This window comes from Bubalus kerabau, chromosome 7 (genome assembly GCF_029407905.1).
Source record: "Bubalus kerabau isolate K-KA32 ecotype Philippines breed swamp buffalo chromosome 7, PCC_UOA_SB_1v2, whole genome shotgun sequence".
NCBI classification, from domain to species: domain Eukaryota; kingdom Metazoa; phylum Chordata; class Mammalia; order Artiodactyla; family Bovidae; genus Bubalus; species Bubalus kerabau.
In genome coordinates, this window is record NC_073630.1 from 26,262,049 (window position 1) to 26,283,436 (window position 21,388).

The 21,388-nt window shown below is 41.2% G+C and overlaps 1 protein-coding gene and 1 long non-coding RNA gene across 3 annotated transcripts in view; one reads left to right on the forward strand and one right to left on the reverse strand.

The window, feature by feature from the left end:
- The window catches only part of LOC129657560 (uncharacterized), a 28,694-nt gene extending 13,742 nt beyond the window's left edge, over nt 1-14,952 (reverse strand). Inside the window, exon 1 of the long non-coding RNA XR_008716802.1 lies at nt 14,342-14,952. This is a non-coding gene — a long non-coding RNA (uncharacterized LOC129657560). The remainder of the gene's footprint in view (nt 1-14,341) is intronic.
- TET2 (tet methylcytosine dioxygenase 2) overlaps nt 13,778-21,388 on the forward strand; it is a 142,617-nt gene continuing 135,006 nt past the window's right edge. For both annotated transcript variants that reach the window (XM_055587866.1, XM_055587867.1), the window contains exon 1: nt 13,778-14,071. The gene's annotated coding sequence lies outside the window, so the exon portion shown is untranslated. The remainder of the gene's footprint in view (nt 14,072-21,388) is intronic.

Consider the following 21,388-nt stretch of genomic DNA (forward strand, 5'->3'; position numbering starts at 1 on the left):
ACTATTTATTTATTACCTGTGTGTGTGTGTGTGTGTGAGTCCTCAGTCATGTCACAACTCTTTGTGACTGCATGGGCTGTAGCCCACCAGGCTTCTCTGTCCATGGAGTGTTTTATAATACACGCTTGTGTTTCAAAGGAAGCTCTGATTTCCAGAAATTCTTATTATATTATAGACACCACCTCAGCCTTGTCCAAGCACTAGCCTTTAATCCATAATACATTTCACAGACCCCATTCCTCTTTCTCGCCAAAGCAATGATGAAACTTTATGAAGAAAATCTACAGAGCCCTCTAAGGAGATGGTAGAGGAAAGGCGAAGTGAAATGAACTCTTTTAGCCCATCAGCAACTATGGACTATACACAACCTGAACCACAAAAAATGGAAAGACATCTTTAAACCAATTCCCACCTCCCTCAGCCCCTTTACAAGGCCTATCCTCTTCCTCCGTTTAACAGCAGAATACCGTCTTAACAGACTCTACCTTTCAGGGACCTTGCTCAGTAAGTCTTTTTCACTTTCTGTATCTTTAACCACCCTCCTCAATCTGCTCTCTCCCATCAGTAAACATGCTGAGTCTCTTCCATCTTAAAACATTCTTTCCTCAACCCCACGCCCCACCCCTCACCCCTGAGCTCCTTTGCTATCTGCTTCCTCGTCTCTGCAGCCAACCTTCTTTAAACATTGGCTCTCCCTATCTCCACATCCTCACTTCCTGTTTATCCTTCAACCTCAGGCAATCTGGCTTCTGTCACAGGACTCTTCTCCTGAAACTCACTTTGCCAAGGATTCCAATGAATGCCTCACTGTTATATCCAAGGGACTTCTCATTACTTGTCCCAGGTGACAGTTGCTAACCGGGTCAGACCTCCTTCATGAGGCTTGTCCTTAACTTGGCTCCCACGACGGCACACACCTCTGGCTTCCTTCTTTGGCAGTCCCTCTTCTTTCTCTCAAACCTCACAGTGGGTGTCCCTCTGGTTCTGTGCTAGAGCTCCGCTTTTCTTCTCACTCAGAGTGTAAGGGTATCTTCCTCAACTGCTACCTTTATGCAGATGGTTTGCAAATTTCTAACTCCAGTCTGAATCCAGGTTTGAGGCTCAGTTGCCTAAATGTTTACTGCACCTCTCCACATGGATGTCCCTCAGGTGACTCAAACTTGATTTTTTGATCACTGGTTTCTTTTTTCTCCCATAGCTCGCAACCATCCCCCACCCCCAGGTCCTCTTCTCTTATCTCTGTCTCCAGTGAATTTGACCACCAACTACCATTGGCCAGCTCAGAAACTCGGGTGACATTCTGGAGCCCTGCCTCTGCTACATCTTGCTTCCAAGCAGTTTACTTGGCTCTATTTCTTCTGCCTCTGTGATACCCATGGAGCTGTCCATTTCTCTCCTTCTTATTGCCTAATCTCTAATTCAAGACCACTCTAATTTTTCCTAAGTCACTACCCCAGTCTCCCCATGGGTGCCTAGCCCCTGCTATTGTGTTCTCTCAATTCACTCTCCCTAGTGCTACTAGGGATATACTTCCAACATCCACAGCTGATCATTTTCCTCCCTCTTAAAACTAACCATTGATTTCCTACTGCACTTAAGGCCACAACCCAAACCCCTTATCATGACTATCACTAACTCAAGAGCTGGTCCCCACATGCTGCCACAGCCTAAGCAGTCACCCTCTTCCTCCTCACTTCCTATACGAGTCATCTGGAATGTGCTTTTTCTCTCAAATGCATCATGCTCTCTCCTGTCCCTATTCTTCATATATTCTTTGATCTCCACCAAGCGGTCCTCTCTGACTTTCTACTTGGCTTGAATAATTCCTATTCATCTTTAAGCTCTCATATCTCAGTATCATGTTAATTTCATGGAACGTTTGCTCTGAGCTTGCAAGTATGAGGTAAGCACCCTTCTGACTGTACTCTAGCACACAACATAGAGTGTTCTATCATTGCCTATATACATGTCAAAAGCAAAGATCATGGCATCTGGTCCCATCACTTCATGGCAAATAGATAGGGAAACAATGGAAACAGTGACAGACTTTATTTTCTTGGGCTCCAAAATCACTGCAGATGGTGACTGTGGCCCCGAAATTAAAAGACACTTGCTCCTTGGAAGAAAAGGTATGACAAACCTAGACAGTGTATTAAAAAGCAGAGACATTACTCTGCCAACAAAGGTCCACATAGACAAAGCTATTGTTTTTCTGGTAGTCATGTACAGATGTGAGAGCTGGACAATAAAAAAGACTGAGCACTGAAGAATTGATGCCTTTGAACTGTGCCGTTGGAGAAGATTCTTAAGAGTCACTTGGACAGCAAGGAGATCAAACCAGTCAATCCTAAAAGAAATCAACCCTGAATATTCATATGAAGGACTGATACTGAAGCTGAAATTTCAATACTCTGGCCACCTGATGCAAAGAGCAGGCTCATTGGAAAAGACCTTGATGCTGGGAAAGATTGAAGGCAGGAGAAGAAGGGGACAACAGAGGACCAGCTGGTTGGATGGCATCACCAACTCAACAGACATGAGTTTGAGCAAACTCTGGGAGATGGTGAAGGACAGGGAAACCTGGGGTGCAACAGCCCACGGGATCACAAAGAGTCAGACATGACTGATCAACTGAACAACAGTTTACATATCTGTTTTCCCACTTGACAATAAGCTCTTGGCAGGTAGGCAGCACATCTTGTTCACTCTTATATCACTGAATGAGAGAAGAAACATACTGAAGCGAGAATAATGCAGTGAACCGTCACCACGTATGTTCAATTTTAAGTTGCAGCATTAGGCTGAGAGAGCAGAGCCTGGGAAATGCCACCACTAGTGTGAAGCAAGGATGACCAGATGTGTCATTATTATTACATCTTTAATGGATGTTTTTGCAATGGTATTTCTATTCCCTTCTGATCCTTCTGTGATCTGAGGATCTCCCGGGCAGACCTTCATAATGGTGCCATTTGACTCTGGTTACGGTCATGTGCTGATTAAGCTGCCCCTCAAGAATATGAAATTGAAACGCAAATGACACATCAGTATCTCAGGCACCACCACAACCTATGACAGTTTAGAAACTTCAGATTAACCATTCGGCAATGGAAAATGAGACTAGGAAGACTTCACTTCTAAAGCTTTTTAAAAAAACATTTCTGAGAAAGCGTCTTGCCTAGGTTAGTTTTCAATCACTTCAAATCGTCTGGTAAGCTACTTCCAAACCTTTGCATTTACAGTACAACCCTTTCATGAGCAAAGCAGTTCAAAAGGTGGGGCCTACAATTTAGTGCTAAGGTCAACAAAGCTATGCTTTTGAATGGTATGCATTATCCCCAGATCTGTACCCTCCATGTCAGGCAGCAAGTCTAAAAAGACCAAAAGTAGAAATATATGCCAGCAAATAAAATAATTATTGTCACCAAGAATGAACAATTCTACAGTAAATTTATTCAACGTCAGTGCTTTTCTTTCCCCCTAAAAATATATGGCATGTAATGAAGTGCTCTTGTTTGGTAAGCCGCCGTCTTGGAGAGCACTCTCATTTGCTAGAGTTGTATGAAACTTGCCTTTTCATGAAATAATTTAAAGCAAAATATTTTACTCATTCCAAATTGTATGTATGAAGTTTCATTTTGAGTTTTAGTTTCATTAGAAAATCTGTGAGTTTGTAACTGACTTAAATCTACTAAACCCCACCCTCTATAGCTCTATTCAATAAAAGGGGAATTATTTTGATAAATTTCAAATTAAAAAAAATAATTTGCTTTTTATGTAAATGTAAGTCTATGTCTTCTTATCTAATGACTTTGCTCCATTAAACCCACACCCACACCCACCCACACACCTATAACCAAAATCTTTCTCTATGCTCTGAGAGGAAAGACTGCAAGGAAGAACTCCAGTGTTTTTATCTTTCATACCTTTGAGTAAATTGTTATTCTTTCACTTAAGAAATGTTTTTAGGTAATAGATTAACTATCTCCTCACATTTGAGTGGGGAGAAGACAATGGCAACCCACTCCAGTACTCTTGCCTGGAAAATCCCATGGAAGGAGGAGCCTGGTAGGCTGTAGTCCATGGGGTCGTGAAGAGTCGGACACAACTGAGCGACTTCACTTTCACTTTTCACTTTCCTGCATTGGAGAAGGAAATGGCAACCCACTCCAGTGTTCTTGCCTGGAGAATCCCAGGGACGGGGGAGCCTGATGGGCTGCCATCTATGGGGTCACACAGAGCTGGTCACACAGAGCTGGACACGACTGAAGCGACTTAGCAGCAGCAGCACATTTGTGTGAACAGAATGCCTACCACACTGGCTGGGCTACATTAAAATATAAACAAGTAAATAAACAAATGAAAACACTGAACACAGTAAATGCTTCCATTACTGTAGCTTTCTGCTCTGCCTGTGTGACCACCTGCAAAGAATACAAATGTAGTATCAGCATAGAATACAATGTTACAAGTTGGCCAGAACATTTTTTCTGCTCCCAAGAAGGAATTAAAGTTGGTTGATATGTTTCCTTTTGGTTGTGGAAAAGTACTGAAGAACACTTAAATCTGAGAAGGTATCACCTGCTGTGTGACCCTGGGCAAGTTACTTAATCTTTCTGACATATCCCCTTATACATCGAACACATGTTCCCTAGTGTTAAAAAATAAGATAAAATGGGATTCATCAATGTCTCATCTATTTTAAAGATTATTATAAATACTAAATAAGAATACATATTAAATATTTGGGGTAGGTTTAAACTACAGACCTACACAGTGTTATTTACTCATATCAGATTGAGTTTAACACTTCCAATAACTTTTTATTAGTTTCTCTTTTTAAATTTTTTGAATATCTATTTTGTGAGTTGCTAACAGTGGGCCTTTACCTTTAACAGTGGGCCTTAACCACCAAAATTATGATTTTACCCTTTTTTTTTTCTTTTCTTTTTTTTTTTAATTTAAAGAGACTCTTGATTCTTGACAGTAGATATTAATGTTCTAAGATTTAAGGAGAATCAGGAATGTCTCTTTTATTAAACTACATCAATATTATCACTAGGATTACACCCCCCCCTGACATCTTCCAGCCCCATGCTAAGCATACCATTCTCCAACAGTTCTCTCTTCCTTCTCTCTCTGTACCCAGTCTAACTAGGGTCAGTGATCATAAGACTTCAGAGAAATAAATGTTAGGGACCACCAAGCAAATGCTTCTTTAGCATTCTTTTTTATTTTTTTACTCTTTTTTAAAGATTGATTTATTCTAATTGAAGGATAATTACAATATTGGGATGGTTTTTGCCATACATCAATTTGAATTGGCCATAGGTATACATGTGTCCCCTCCATTCTGAATTCCCCTCCCACCTCCCTCCCCACCAATCCCTCTAGGTTGTCACAGAGCACTAGTTTTGGGTGCCCTGCCTCATGCATTGAACTTGAACTGGTTATCTGTTTTACATATGGTAATGTTTATGTTTGAATGCTATTCTCCCAAGTCATCCGACCCTCTCCTTCTCCCACTGAGTCCAAAATAGCATGTTTTTGATGTTCTGATTTAACGTGTGTGTGTATTTCTTTTCACCTTCTACTCTAACTGCTCTTTCAAGAACACCTATTTTGTGGTCAGTGCTTAAATATAATTTATTCTCTGGGGGATTAAAGTCATTGTGAAATGCAGAACAATTGCTTGGCAATCAACCCACGTTCAACTTAGAGGCATGCCTAATTACTGACAGATCAAGGAGATTTTCTGCCAAATAGTAATAGTATTCTATTCTAAGATATAAAATAAGAAAACAAGTTAAACAGAGGTTGGTGGTTTAGATCTTTGCAGGAAACTACTTCACCTTCCCACAGGCTCTGAGTTGGCATGAGATAGATCTCATTACACTTTCTCACACATCTCTTGAAAATATGAAAACACACTTAAAATATTTGAAGAAAACTGGATGTCAAGTAGTGATACTCTTAATTTTTCTTTCTTTTCCATACAGAGTATCGTAAGAAAGGAAAGAATCTAACTCATGGGGGCCTAAAATTAGTTTAATCTGTAAAGCTCTTCCTTTCAGGAAGAGCTGCACTAATAGTTAGCATGGTGCTTTGTAATATATTCATGAACTACAGCCTGACTATTATTTTGGGGGAAAAAAAAAAAGAAATCAGAATCAACCTGTCTAATTGCCTGTATTAAAGATTTGTTTACATTTTTAAAGAAAACTGTAATAAAACTAAACCAATAGATTTTTCTTATTAGAACAAAAGTCCCAAATAGTCTTCACCAGTTGAACTCAGGCAACCTTCACCACTTCCTCTCCTCTGCACCGAGCTACCAGTCCTGTCATTTGCATTTTCCCCTGCTTCTTCCTTTTCACGACTTGATAGTTGGGATCATTCTTTGGCAGCTAATTACTTACCTTTTTCTCAAAGGAGAGTCTTTATTTTTAACCTGTTATAAGAGAACTTAGAAGGATTTGCTGCTGCTGCTAAGTCGCTTCAGTTGTGTCTGACTCTGTGCGACCCCATAGATGGCAGCCCACCAGGCTCCTCTGTCCCTGGGATTCTCCAGGCAAGAAGACTGGAGTGGGTTGCCATTTCCTTCTCCAATGCATGTATGCATGCTAAGGGGCTTCAGTCGTGTCTGACTCTGTGTGACCCCATGGACAGCAGCCCACCAGGCTCCTCCATCCACGGGATTCTCTAGGCAAGAATACTGGAGTGGGTTGCCATTTCCCTCTTAGAAGGATTTAACCAACCTGAAATACAGAAAGGGAGTCGCAGGCAGATTTGCTGGATTTTTGCAAAGGTATGAGGGCTTCACCAGAATGCAGAAAGATACACACTGTTTGCTATTTGTCATGGATGCTCTATGAATAACAACAGTGTGTGCCTATTAACTATTAATATTGTGTGTAAGCATTAATCATTTTTATCATATTTTTACACACTAGGCTATACCAGTGATTTTTAAGCAAAGCTGTACATCTGATTTCTGTGAATCTTTTGAAAAATATTGTTACTCCAGCCCCATCCCAGATGTTAATCAGAATCTTCCAAGATGCTGCTGGGGTAGTATAAAACTGGAACCTAGTTATGTGTATTTTTCAAATGCTCCAGAGGGGACCCTCGTTCATTTCCCCAGTGGAAAGATTTGGTGACATCCCATTCTGAGTATTTTATCCTCAAACATCCATATGTCCTATGATAATTTCAGTAGGTGGCACTCTTTCCACCTGTCAGCTTTCTTCTTTGGTGGGGATGAACCCTAAGTTATCCCTGGCAATCAGGAACAGATCAAGAGTGCAACTACCTTTTACCACACCAATATTGAAAACAGATAGCAGAACTTATGTTTGTAAACAATTTGTTAGTAAGACAAATTTGGAGTAAGACATACATTAAAGGGGTGGAGGGAGTAGGCAAGGGCGTGTGGCTCCATTTATTTATTACATAGATATAATCACTGATCTAAAGAGCTCAAATATGCCAATTTCTAATATACAATTGGGAAACTTAAGGAACAGGGCAGAGAGAAAATGATGCTAACAAACAAGCAAAACCAATAGAGGTTAACAAGAGTTTTTGTTTCTGTTTTTGTTTTATAAGGAAGAATGCGGAACACTAATGTTATTGCAAAAAAAATCCCAAAACTCCCTAACAACAAAACAACCCCCCCCCACACACACACACGCATTAATTGTGTGAAAAGTTTATCATGGCATTAAACATAGATGTCTGTATCTGTAAGCTGGGGAGAGAGCACAATGTAGCTTGCAAGGACATGAGCTTTAGAAACAGACAAATCTAGATTCAGATTTGGACTTTGGTTCAAGCTCTTTAATTCCAACCAAGTTACTTGACTTTTAATTCTCAATAAACTATTACCTACCTTACTTGGTTATTCTAAGCATTAAATTAAAAGATCAGTTCAGGCAGTCAGTCCTGTCTGATTCTGGGACCCCATAGACTGCAGCACACCAGGCCTCCCTGTCCATCACCAACTCCCAGAGCTTGCTCAGACTCATGTCCATTGAGTCAGTGATGCCATCCAACCATCTCATCTTCTGTTGTCCCCTTCTCCTGCCTTCAATCTTTTCCAGCATCAAGCTCCACTACTTTGGCTACCTGATGTGAAAAGATAAGAGATCTAAAAGAATTATCATAATGCTTGGTACATAGCCAGGATTTAACAAAGAAATATAATGCTAGGTATATGTAAGTGCAGATGTTGAGTTTTGTTTTTTTAAGTAACAGAATATTGGGAAATTACTGTGAGTTTTGAAGGGAAGATTTTTATACTAGTTAGTACTAGTAATGGTACAAAAATTTTGGAGGAAAGCAAGCAGGAAAAGATAGGAAGACAGTTTGGGTATAATGAAAAAGGTCAAATCTTGGATTCACAGAACTTGGGTTTGAGAGGTGATCATTTATTTGCAGGCAAGGTCACTCAACCTCGCTTTTCATTTTTATAAGATGGGAATTAAAGGCCATTTTGAATGTGGCATATAATTTTTAATATTAAACTTTTATTAGTGTGTACCTAACCATAAAAAGACTAGTGTACAAAAACTTTTTTTTTTAACTTTACAATATTGTATTGGTTTTACTATACATTGACATGGCACCCCACTCCAGTACTTTGCCTAGAAAATCCCATGGATGGAGGAGCCTGGTAGGCTGCAGTCCATGGGGTCGCTAGAGTCGGACACGACTGAGCGACTTCACTTTCACTTTTCACTTTCATGCATTGGAGAAGGAAATGGCAACTCACTCCAGTGTTCTTGCCTGGAGAATCCCAGGGACGGGAAGCCTGTTGGGCTGCCATCTATGGGGTCGTGCAGAGTCGGACACGACTAAAGCGACGCAGCAGCAGCAGACATGGGTGTACATGAGTTCCCCATCTTGAACCCCCGCTCCCACCTCCCTCCCCATCCCATCCATCTGGGTCATCCCAGTGCACCAGCCCTGAGCACACTGTATCATGCATCGAACCTGGACTGGTGATTCGTTTCGCATATGATAGTTTACATGAAAAACGTTTTTTACATTAATTATTCATTTATTTTATTTTTGGCTGTGCTGGGTCTCCGTTGCTGTGTGGGCTTTCTCTAGTCCTGAGAGGGCGCTACCGTCCCGTGCAGCGTGCAGGCTTCTCCTTGCGGTGGCTTCTCTTGCAGAGTACAAGCGCACGCTCTAGCCGCGTGGGCTTCAGTAGTTGCATCTCACGGGCTCTGGAGCGCCAGCTCCGTAGTTGTGGTGAGTGGACTGTTGGCCGGTGGCATATGGAATCTTTGGACCATTGGCAGGCAGATTTCTAGTTGTAGAGAACAGGAAGCTACTCTTCGTTGTGGTGCAGGGGCTTCTTATTGCGGGGGCTTCTCTTGTTGCGGAGCACCGACTCTAGAGCCTGCGGTTACACGCATGCTCAGTAGCTGTGGCAAGTGGCCTTAGTTGTTCCACGGGCATGTAGAATCTTCTTGTACCAGTGATGGAATCGTTTCCTGTATTGGTGGTTGGATTCTCCTCCACTGTACCACCAGATAAGTCCCCCCAAACACTTTTAAAACTATAAAAATCTTATATCAATGTAGACTGGTGCTGAAGTAATTACTAATAAATTTCATTACTGAAGTTTATCACTGAAAAAGAAGAAGTGAAGTCGCTCAGTCACGTCCGACTCTTTGCGACCCCATGGACTGCAGCCTACCAGGCGCCGCAGTTCATGAAATTTTTCAGGCAAGAGTACTGGAGTGGGTTGTCATTTCCTTCTCCAGGGGATCTTCCTGACCCAGGAATCGAACCCGGGTCTCCTGCATTGCAGGCAGACGCTTTACCGTCTGAGCCTATCACTGAAGCTGAAAAATTATTCTCTCAAAGAAAGTGGGGCATTAAATGTGTTACCAAATTTGGATGAGAAGAAGAGTAGTTACTGGATTGCAGATTCAGAATTCATGAGAAGGAAATTCATGGATGTCAGGAACACATTGGCAACACTTCTAGAGGCATTTGCATGAGATCTCTAGTGATCCTAATATTCTTTTTATAACACCTTTGGCAGTTTTTTAATCAGATTAGATTTCTGAGTTTCATCTGACATCTTGTTTTAACCCCCATTAAATCAGTAGACACATTTGGTTTGAGTGCTAGGATTATATCATTTGTATCTATTTCTTTAAAAATTTCCAAATTACAGAAAGAGGAATTAACCATATGAAACAAGGTCAGGAAAAAAAAATAAGTAAAAATCACATTAACAAAAGAGAATCATAATATTATGATCCTTGGCTTTAGACAATGATTATTTATATTAGTAACAATGTATATCAATAATTTAAAGTGTTCTAAATGTTTCATCTCTTGGAGATTTTTTTTTTAACTGGCATTCCACTTATGTCAAATAGATACCTTGTATGGTGTGCAGTAATGTCACTAGACAAAAGAAACAAGAAAGTCCCTTCACAACAATGACTGCTGTGCTGTTTGAAGGTCAACTGTCTCTTAAGCATGCAGAGAATCTTTATCATGTCATGCTTCAGAAATATGTTTTTGGAGATGGGAAACAACAGGCCATAATTTAATGTTTTTGTTAAACCACTATAATTCTTTCAAAGGAGTATGTACCACAACTCTTTTCTCTCTGTTAAAGAGAAAGTCAAGTCCTTAAGAAAATTTCCTATTCTGCAGGAGGGGAGGAAAGTAAGAATAACCTATTATTTTTTGTTAGTACAAGAAATTTGCATTGTAAAGCAAGCTGCTGTTGTCAGCTCTTTAAAGGACAGAGCAGACAGGAAGCTGCCTCCACCCTAAGAGGCTTAGAGACCAGCAACTGAGTTAGACAGCAGGTGCCCAGGCCAATCAAGTCAATTTTCTAACACAGAATAGCATGTCGTGGAACTTGTTCTATTAGTCTTTTTTCTCTGGTAAGGAAGCAAGGATTTTTCTGTGTGGAAGCAGAGCTGGTCTTTCTAGTTGGAGGGGGGGAAATGGTAAGGAGTTTGGTAACAATTGGCTGTTGTTAAAACAACAAATTATCTTTTAAAAACACATTATCCACACCTATAAGAGGAGGAATCTCAAGAATGCACACAATTAATAAAAGCTGGCTCTGAATTACTCATACAAATGTGCACTAATATTTAGTAAACAGCTGATTATGTGCACTCTAGCTTTTCTTTCCCAGAAATAGAGGTTAAGAAAGAGGGTGTGTTTTTTTTTTTTTTATCAACAGTACAAAATTTTACTAAAATATTTTATACCTGTAGACTTAGAATTTTACTTCCTTTTGCTGTTGAAAAGTCACAATAGCCAAGAGGAGTAAGGAATTTTCTTTCAAATTAACAAAATGTCATGGTGGTTAAGGGTGGGGTGGGGTGCAGAGAAGTTGGCAAGAAAAGGTTCAGGGCCTGTCGCAAAACCAACTGCAAGTCAAGTGTGATTCCAGACAGACAAGAACCACCTGTTACAACACAGAAAGAGGGAGGTATTTAAAAGATAAATGAGAAAGAGGTGACCCTACAGATCATTTCCCCAATTATCATACACATAAGTAAGGGAGCATTCAGGTAGTCATATCAAACTCATGTCAGTACAATATTTGCCGCATGTTATTCAATGTAAGAAGACATATATTTACTTATATACTTCTAGTCAAGCAAGAAAAACTCCTGGAAGGAGAGAGTTTATGATCGGTAATAGTATTAATAATAACTACCTGGGCACTTAGTGTCATATTTAATTCTCACAACACACTGTTTTAAGATGGGCTTCCCTAGTGGCTCAGACAGTAAAGAATCTTCCTGCAATGCAGGAGACCCAGGAAAGATCCCCTGGGGAAGGGAAAGGCAACCCACTCCAGTATTCTTACCTGGAGAATTCCATGGACAGAAGAGCCTGGCAGGGTACAGTCCATGGAATCACCAAGAGTAGCACACCACTGAGAGACTACCACTTCATACTTGACAGATAAGGGCACTGATACACAAAGAGTTAAGTACCATGCTTAAGGTCACACATTTAGTAAGGGGTGGAGTCAAGATCCATCTAGGTCTGACTCCAAAGCCCATGTTTTCCACAATTCTGCTGTTTTGTGCTGGACACAAAGGTAGGTCACAGTCTTCAGGAAACTTTATTTTTGGGACTTGAGAAACAAATTACAAGGCACCTCTTAAACAGCTTACAGCTCATTAGCAATTACCAAGACTTCAAAGACATTCGTGTGCAGTTAAAAAAGATGGAAATTCATTTTACATGAATGCTTAGGGAAACGAATGATCTTGCTTAGACAAGTTCGAAACCAGAAGTCGAAGTCAACTTTGTCTCAAAGTGGAATAAACAATGTTTCATTGAAACACACTTTAAACGCTCTTCTTTGTAACAACGTAACATATAAAGAGTTGCCTTTTTAAAGCCTTTTCAAAGGAAATATTCCGATCTCATAAAATTGGGTAAAGCCTTAACTTCTTAAAGAAATTACGGACAAAAAATGTGAGCTATACAAAATAACTTGTGTTGACTTAAGAATAGCCTGGTCACAATGTAGCGATCCCAAAACAGATGTGCCCCCCAAAATCTATCTAAAATTTTAATGCCAGTAACGTGAGAACTTCTAAGAGAGGGCGAATCTCAAAAACTATCAATCTGATATAACGATTCACATGGGCTTTGTTCTTTATCTCATCTTCAACATAAATGATGATTCTTTTTAACAAAGCATTAAAAAGAGAAGCAAATCTACTCGGCAATAGAAAAGAAAAAACTGTCAACGGATGCGAGTGATTATAGAATCCCGAACGTCAGGGAAAATCGAGAGTCCGTCATTCGGAGTTTAGTTCTTCACGGGTCGATTTCTTCGTTACTTAATTATAAGGCTGGACATTTTTGCAAAATAGAGGCTCTTACGCGAGAAACTGCAGGTTTATTTCTTACGACCGAATTTAGGGAGAAGTAAGGAGTCACTGTTGAGAAAGTCCTCTCGGATCTGCGTGAATCCTTCTTCTCAGCCCACGTGGCCAAAGTAAACAGAAGGTGGGCTGGGGCGGTGAGAAGCGGGCCTCGGTCAATTTCCTAATTTGTCGAGTCCTTGAGACTACAGGCCCCTAAAGCACTAAGGGCATGCCCTCTGAGAAACTGGGGAGTGCTTCTGCAGAGCGAGATTAAAACGACCGTGGGGAGAGGATGCCAAAGCGGGGGCGAGGCGGGGCGAGTGGACCTACCAGGGGTTGGGCTGCGGGCCTGCGCGGGCGAAGGTGGGTGCGCTCCGGGGCGTGCGCGGGGATACCTGCCAGGAGGTGGGAGTCGGGGCGGGCGCGCGGGCACTGGGGATTAGGGAGGTGCGCATCTACCCTAAGGTCGCGGTGGGTATGATACCAAAAAAAGTTTAAAAGGTTCAGCTGGGGTCTCGCACCCTCCTGGCCAGGGACCCACGCTACCTCCCCCGTCGCGCCAGTCCCACGCCTCCACCTGGGTGGCGACCCGTCCAAGGGTCCCGGGGTCCGGACCTTCCCCCGCGCTCCTCCGGGCGCACTGCTCCCCTCCCTGGCTCCCCAGTCCCAGCCTCGAGAGTGCGCCCCTTCGATCAGCCCCAGGTGCCTCCGGTTTTTGTGCCGGGAGCTCCGGGGCGAGGAGCCAATTCCCGGGGAGTCCGGGCCGAGAGCCCCGGGGCGGCGGTGGAGGCCCGGGCGGAGGGGAAGGAGGAGGAGGCCAGGAGGAGGAGGAGGAGGAGGAAGCGGGGCGGAGGAGGCGGAGAAGCGGGAGGAGGAGGAGGCGGAGAGCGGCGGCGGCGGCAGCGGCCAGAGCTCGGGCGGCCCCGCCGCCTCCTCCTCGCGAGCGCCGCGCGCCCAGGCCCGGCTCGCATGCGAGTCACGTCCGCCCCCTTGCCGCGGCCGCCCCGAGACGCCAGCCCCGCCGAGTGATGAGAACAGACGTCAAACTGCCTTATGAATATTGATGCGGAGGCTAGGCTGCTTTCGTAGAGAAGCAGAAGGAAGCAAGATGGCTGCCCTTTAGGATTTGTTAGAAAGGAGACCCGACTGCAAACTGCTGGATTGCTGCAAGGCTGAGGGACGAGAACGAGGTCAGAGCGCTTCTCTTATGCCGCGAAACTCTCCCTTTCCTCTCCCCTTCGCTTTCTCTCGGGCTCACAGGGACTGGGGAGCAAAGCCTGCAGTGTCACCCGCAAATACCAAGAGGGAAGAAGGGAAGCTTCACAAATTACTGGAGCCTCTTCAACATGGCTGACAAATATAGTTTTAATTCCCCCCCACCCCCTTTTAAACCTGTAGTTGTGTGTTCTCCTCTCTTTCCTGTTAATTAAGCTCGTGCCCTCCTAACCCAGAAAACTTACCTTTGTGAGTCCGGCCGGCCGCTTTCCCGGCCTTTTATCCTCCGGAAAGTGATTTTTCTCTGCTTTCCTTTCTAAACTAGTTCAGCTGTCGGGGGGCACGACTTTTTCCTTGAATCTTCCCCCACCCCCTCCCTCGGTGGAAGGCAGACGAGCCCCGGGTTTATCCTCACCCACCCCTGGGGAGCACACGGAGCGAGTGGTTTTCGACCCTTTTCTCCGCTGGGGGTCTGGATCTGAGTGTGCGTTTGCGTCCGCCCCCTTCTGCCTGCCCCGTGTCCCCTTTTCGGGGGGCCGCGCTCAGCGAGTGTCAGGGCGAGTGGAACAGGAGTCCACTCGGTCGGGGGTTGTTGTGTTGTTGTTTTTTTTTTTCTTACCCCCCCTGAAGTCCGCGGGTTTTGTTAGCGCTGCGGAGCCGAGAGAGGAAAGAATAGTTTCTTGGCTTCCCCACACAAGACCCGAACCCCACTTTTCTCAAGGTACATCAGCTCTGCCATGGGCTGTACCTTCCAGCGTGGGGGAACGTGTGTGAGAGCATTTGTGAGCAAATCTGTGTCCTGGCTTTGTGCTTCTCCCAAATCAGCTTCGTCGGGTTCACCGGTAAGTGACAGGCAGACACAAAGGCAGGCGCAGGCCGGGGGAGGGGGCAGACGGGCGGGCGCGGGGACGGGGGGAGAGGGGAGAGTTGGAAGACTGCAAGGTCAGGGGCGCAGAAAGAAATGAAACCCAATCCCAGTGAAAAAACGGAGAAGCAGAGAGCAGATTTCTAACAGTCTCATCCAAATTTCTCTTTTTCGCAGTTCTCTGGTCTTTTTATCTTTCTACCTTTCTCTGTGTGTCCCTTTTCTCCTCCCGTTCTTCTCCTTTTTCTCCTTCCTTCACTCATACATGTCTCTTGATGAATCTTTTTCATGGAGGCTGCTTTTCTAGCGATACTAAGCTAAGTTTCTACGGAGAGTTTTCTATCTGTGGCAAAATAAAGTGTGGGCTGGATAGACCGCTGGGAAGGTCGAATGTGAAATACAAGTGAAATGTACAGGCTGTTGCCCTCATGACATACTTTTAATTGTATTGAATGAGTTTTTCTCCTCCTCCTTGTACTGTTTAGGAATTGAAAAGGGGTCATTTTCCAGCCGTTTAAAATTTAGTAAAATATTTTTGTATTTGCCTGTCTAGGGAGTAGAATAGAGCCACAGTTTAAAATCTCAAATCATACATCATGCTTTTCTTTCTCCAATCAGGGATAGATAATGACAAATCCAAGTCCAAAAATATTCATCAATAAATGATCCAACATAAAAGTAAGATTCTATCTTAGGGACAGTTGGAAATGTATATAGGAAAGATACTGGCTGTGGTTTGGTTTGATTTAAGGCTGTGGGTATTGTTGCTTGGCTAATGAAATCATTATATTTGCATTTTAATGGAAAGTCGAAATACTGGAGGGGAGTTATATTCTTTTCCTTGTTTGCTTGTGTGTTTCATAATAGGTTTGAAGTAGAATATACATTTCAACATAATAAATACTGATATTTTAATGCTATTAAACAGAGAAGTGTTACTGAAGGATTGGAAAGTCAAACAAGTTTAGAAGTCATGTATATGATTAAAAGATGGATGGGGGAAAAAATGCAATAATGGACATTGTTCCATAAATCCCATCTCCAAAACTACTTGTTCTTAGTAATTCACTTTGTAACTCTACATTTTGATCTCTGGAAAGCAGTTAAGTTTAATCGTTGTAGAGGCATGATTACAAGGGAGACATGTTACTCATCTTTGTGGAATAGAAACAGCTCATTTGGTTGTTCTTATTTGTCCTCAGATAATAAAGAAAACACTTAAAGAGTTTAGCAGAAATGCTTACTATCTGTTGAGAAAACTGTGGTTAATTATCCCAGCAATTCAGAATTTAAAATATATAATTCCTTTTGCCAAGAGTAGTATCTTAACTATTTTGGGAGGACTTTTCCAATGTTGTATATACTGTCTTCAGGCTATTCAACTAATAATAGATATAATATTTATTGCTCACATTGATAAATAAGAATATCTGCATTGGTTAATCATTTTGAATGTGACCATGAAGGCCTGTTCTTTCCCAGCATCCAATTTAGACTTTTCTGAAAGTAGCTGCTAATGAATATTGTATAAGGGACTTCAATGATTATAAGGACCTGTACATTTTATTCACCAATCCAAATAAAAGTGTTCTCTTTTATTAGAAAAATTATTTGAATTACTATGGAATAGTTTACAATGAAAGATATAACCTCAGTTCTTTGTTTACCATATTTGTGAAAGTCAGTGCTACCTGGATTCTTCAAAAATTTCACAGCTTGACCTGTTTTGGGTAATTGAATTGTAGTGGAGTCATAGTGGAGAATAATAAGATAGATAGTTTTTCTTAAACTACAATATTGTTTTGCTTATGTTTAAAAATTGAGCTAATGCTTAATGAGAAATTAACTTGGAATAAGGGAAGTCTCTTGTCTTGTTTAAATTCACACATTTACCAAACTTCTTAGGGCTCTGATTAGGTCTGGCCTCGTGCTGGTCCATGCCAGGAGCCAACGGAATTGATAGGATTTTGATTCAGTGGCACATGGGCATAGACATTGGCAGGTCCGCGGCACTCCCAGCAGGTGAAATGCGGCTGCCCAGGAGTTGTTATGACAGACTTCCAGAGTTCTGTTTGGGCACTAGACTTATATTAGATAACAAAGACTGGAGTTAATGTTTTGGTTTCACTTGTTGGAATTAGAATTTCTCTATCAATTTCTCCAGTGCTCCACCCATACACAGTGCTGTAAGCCAGATGTCACTATTGAAATGTATTTCCTTATTTGCTGACTCATTAAGAAGTTCTTATGATTCACAGAAACACCTGGCAGAACACCTTCTTTTTCATCCTGCCCCAAATCCAAGTTAGTATATTCTTATGAATTCTCAAGAAATTACCATAAAATGTTCTCAAAATGTTTCACAGTTTTTAGAATGTCCAGTATTTAGAAAGTGTTCAGTCTGCTTTTCTTTGCCCTAATTCCTTCTACTACAAGAGTTCAATTGTTGTCTTTGTTGTTGATGTTGTCGTTAGTTAGAAGAATTTAATAGTCTTACCTAGCCATCTTCACTAGGAAGAGACTTCTTTTGTAAACAACTGTGTAGACTGTTCCACTCTAATCTTTCTGAGTCATGGAGACAGGTTAAAACTTTGGATCAGCTAGCTGTCAGTGTTGGTTCATGAAAGTAATGTTTTCTCAACTATTAGGCCGAGACAGGTTAAAACTTTGGATCAGCTAGCTGTCAGTGTTGGTTCATGAAAGTAACATTTTCTCAACTATTAGGCCATCACTGCATAGTAGTTCTGAAGAGTAGTAATGGCACCAGAGCCAGTAGCAAGAAAATATCTCTTAAGCCAGCTTTACAAATGGAGTCTTAACTGTGGGAGAGTAAGGTTGCCAAGTAGAGCTGGTGGTTATCTTGGAAACTGTGTTGAAGAACACAACCACAAATGATTTTGCCAAATATACAGTATTTACTTGGTCTAGATCTCCAATTTCTATTTTGATTCACTGCCAAAACTCAGTGAATATTGTGGCATTATTTAAGAAGGTTACATAGTGCATCTGTTGTTTTGGTATGTTGTAGGAGAGAAGAGTTTCAGAAAGGAAGAGGGTAAAGCAATACACCTGAATCATTATGACTAGCAGCCAAAAAAGAATTGTGTGTCTTTGCTTATTTCCAGCATTATTCTTATCCTAAATTGTGCATTGCAGAAAAATCCTAAGATAGACATACAATACTTTCTCAGTAAAATAGATTTTGGTTGCCCATTCCAAAATAGTAAATTCTATCAGCTTTCATTTATACCTTTTCCACTTGTCATGAAATGCAGTTAAGTGCACCAGGTTTCAAGAAGTATAGATAGATGGTAGATGGATTTTGAATATTTTGTATAAAAATAAATTCAGTGAAAATGTCAACCTACCTGCAGTATTAAGAATTTGGAAATCAACATTTTATACTTACTAAGGGTTGTTCCTCAAAGTGACTTGAATTCAAGCTTTGGATAATCTGAGAATTAAGTAAAAAGATGAGTGAATTGGGATGAAGTGTTTTGGAGGACAATTTAGGACAGAAAATGAAGTTATTGCTTCACTAAAAATACCATAAATGCTTCTTTCAAGTTAGATTTATGTCTGTTGAAAGATTTATGTTCTGAGAATAGCACTGAAACATGTATATTATCATATGTGAAACAGATCTCAAGTCCAGGTTTGATGCATGAGACAGGGTGCTCAGGGCTGGTGCACTGGGATGACCCTGAGGGATGGGATGGGGAGGGAGGTGGGAGGGGGGGTTCAGGATGGGGAACACATGTACACCCATTGCGGATTCATGTGCATGTATGGCAAAAATCACTACAATATTGTAAAGTAATTAGCCTCCAATTAAAATAAATAAATTAAAAAAAAAGAGTTATGTTCTATGTCTTTTTATTCCCTAATAGAATCTATTGGTATACTACTAGGTCCAGGTTTAATTTGTTGGGGGTCAGGGGTGAATTTGTTGTGGGGTGAAGGTGCTCAGAGGGTACTAACTTCCAGTTATGAAATGAGTAAGTGCTGGGTTGAAAGCATAGTATGGTGACTATAGCCAGCAATACTGTATTGTATATTTGAAAGTTGCTCATAACTATGTGAGGTCATGGATGTGTTAACTAACCTTATTGTGGTAGTCATTTCCCAATATATAACTATTATAAATTGTTACATTGTATATTTTACACTTATACAATGTTATATGTCAGTTACTCTAAATAAAAGCTGAGGGGGAAAAGATACAATGAATGATGTAGAAGTAGCTAAAAAATGTCATTTAACTAGAAAATGTGTAATCTGTTCTCAATACATAAGAGAAAAGCAAAGTAAAAGGTCTTTGGTGATACCAGAGATGAAAGCAATGGTGCTGCTTTTTCCTTAATGTAACTTCTACAGGTTATGGCAGTTGTCCCATAAAAGCCATCCATTATAAGCATATAGTTGAATGATGTTTTGTAAATTTATATTTTTAAATTGAAAATTTTATTGAGCTAGTTGTAGAGTCACATGCCGTTGAATGAACTAATAATTGGACATGGACTTTCTGTCCAGTATTCCCCAGTGGTAACATTTTGCAAAACCATAGTATAATATCCCAGTCAGGAGACTGACATTGATGTAGTCTACCAACCTTACTCAGATTTGACTTGAATGTCTGTGTATGTGTATATTTCATTCCATATACCATTTCAAAGATAATTTAATCATTGATAATTTAATCATTTGATCAGATAATTTTAAACATTTTCCCTCCTGAAAACAGAAGTTTAACACAGTTTTACTTCATCAATCATGTGATTGTGCTACCATGCCTTATCAAAATGTGTATCAGAATATAGGTTTTTGTTTATTCAAATATTTTAAGTTGTTATAATGTTCTATGACATTTCAGGTTACATCATTTGATTCTTATCACAACTCTAGAGATAGGTGGTGGTGGTGTTATCCCTATCTCTGGAGAGGAAACTAATGCACAGTGAGATTAAATAACTTGCCCAAGTTCATACAGCCAGTACATGTCTTAGTTAGGATTTGAATTTAAGCAGTCTGTCTCTGGAGTCAGTCTTTCAACCACTATACTGCTGCTGCTGCTGCTGCTAAGTCGCTTCAGTCGTGTCTCTGTGACCCCATAGATGGCAGTCTACCAGGCTCCCCTGTCCCTGGGATTCTCCAGGCAAGAACACTGGAGTGGGTTGCCATTTCCTTCTCCAATGCATGAAAGTGAAAAGTGAAAGTAAAGTTGCTCAGTCGTGTCCGACTCTTAGTGACCCCATAGATTGCAGCCCACCAGGCTCTTCTGTCCACGGGATTTTCCAGGCAAGAATACTGGAGTAACCACTATACTATATCACCACTAATAATAAACATGTAGCGGTAACATAGGCTATGTAGGGAAATTCATAAAAGGAGACTTAAAATGCATGCAACTATCTACACAAAAACTTGTGCCTGAATATTCATAGCAGCATTATTAACAATATACATGTGAAATCAGTTTGAGAAAAGAAACTGGTTGGCAGAAGTCTTTGTGATGCCAGGACAAGTGGGAAAAAGAATCTGAACATTGATGGCTCTCCATGTTTTGCAACATATAGCCAGTCTTTAGAAGCACCAACAAAATTTTACAGATTGTTAATGGTAAAATGAGTTCAGATTTTTAGGAATAACCCTTATGAAATTAGGACATTATTTTTAACACATTATTTTGGGGTTGGCTTCATTTTAATTTCTAACTTTATATACTTCTAGATACCAAACATTCTTCTTCTTAGGCAGTACTTCTTTCTCTTTTATCCTGTTGAGAAAGATGCCAGTTGGGTCCCTTACCTTGATACCATGACTGTTAACAGCTCCGGGGGAAGAGCCAGTGATCTTGAAGCTTTCAGCTTTAATAACGTGTGCCTGTTGTTATACTCAATGAGGACATGTCTTGGCTTCATATAATTACTGTAGTCATTTCTTTTTCAAGGAATAGCTATAGAAATGACCCAGAGATACCTTTTAAGAGTATGATTATAGCATTTACTCGTGGGTTTGTTGTATATTTGTGCCAGGTTCAACTTAAACACTCTTGTTAGAACCTTTTAACCCATCAAGAAGTTGATGTAGTGATTGTTCAGTTCAGGTCACTGAGTCATGTCTGACTCTTGCGACCCCGTGGACTACAGCACACCAGGCTTCCCTGTCCATCACCAACTCCCTGAGCTTGCTCAAACTCATGTCCAGTGAGTTGGTGATGCCATCCAACCATCTCATCCTCTGTCATCCCCTTCTCCTCCTGCCTTCAATCTTTCCCAGCAACAGGGTCTTTTCCAATGACTCAGTTCTTTGAATCAGGTGGCCAAAGTATTGGAGTTTCCGCTTCAGCCTCAGTCTTTCCAATGAATATTCAGGACTGATTTCCTTTAGGATGGACTGGTTGGATCTCCTTTCTGTCCAAGGGACT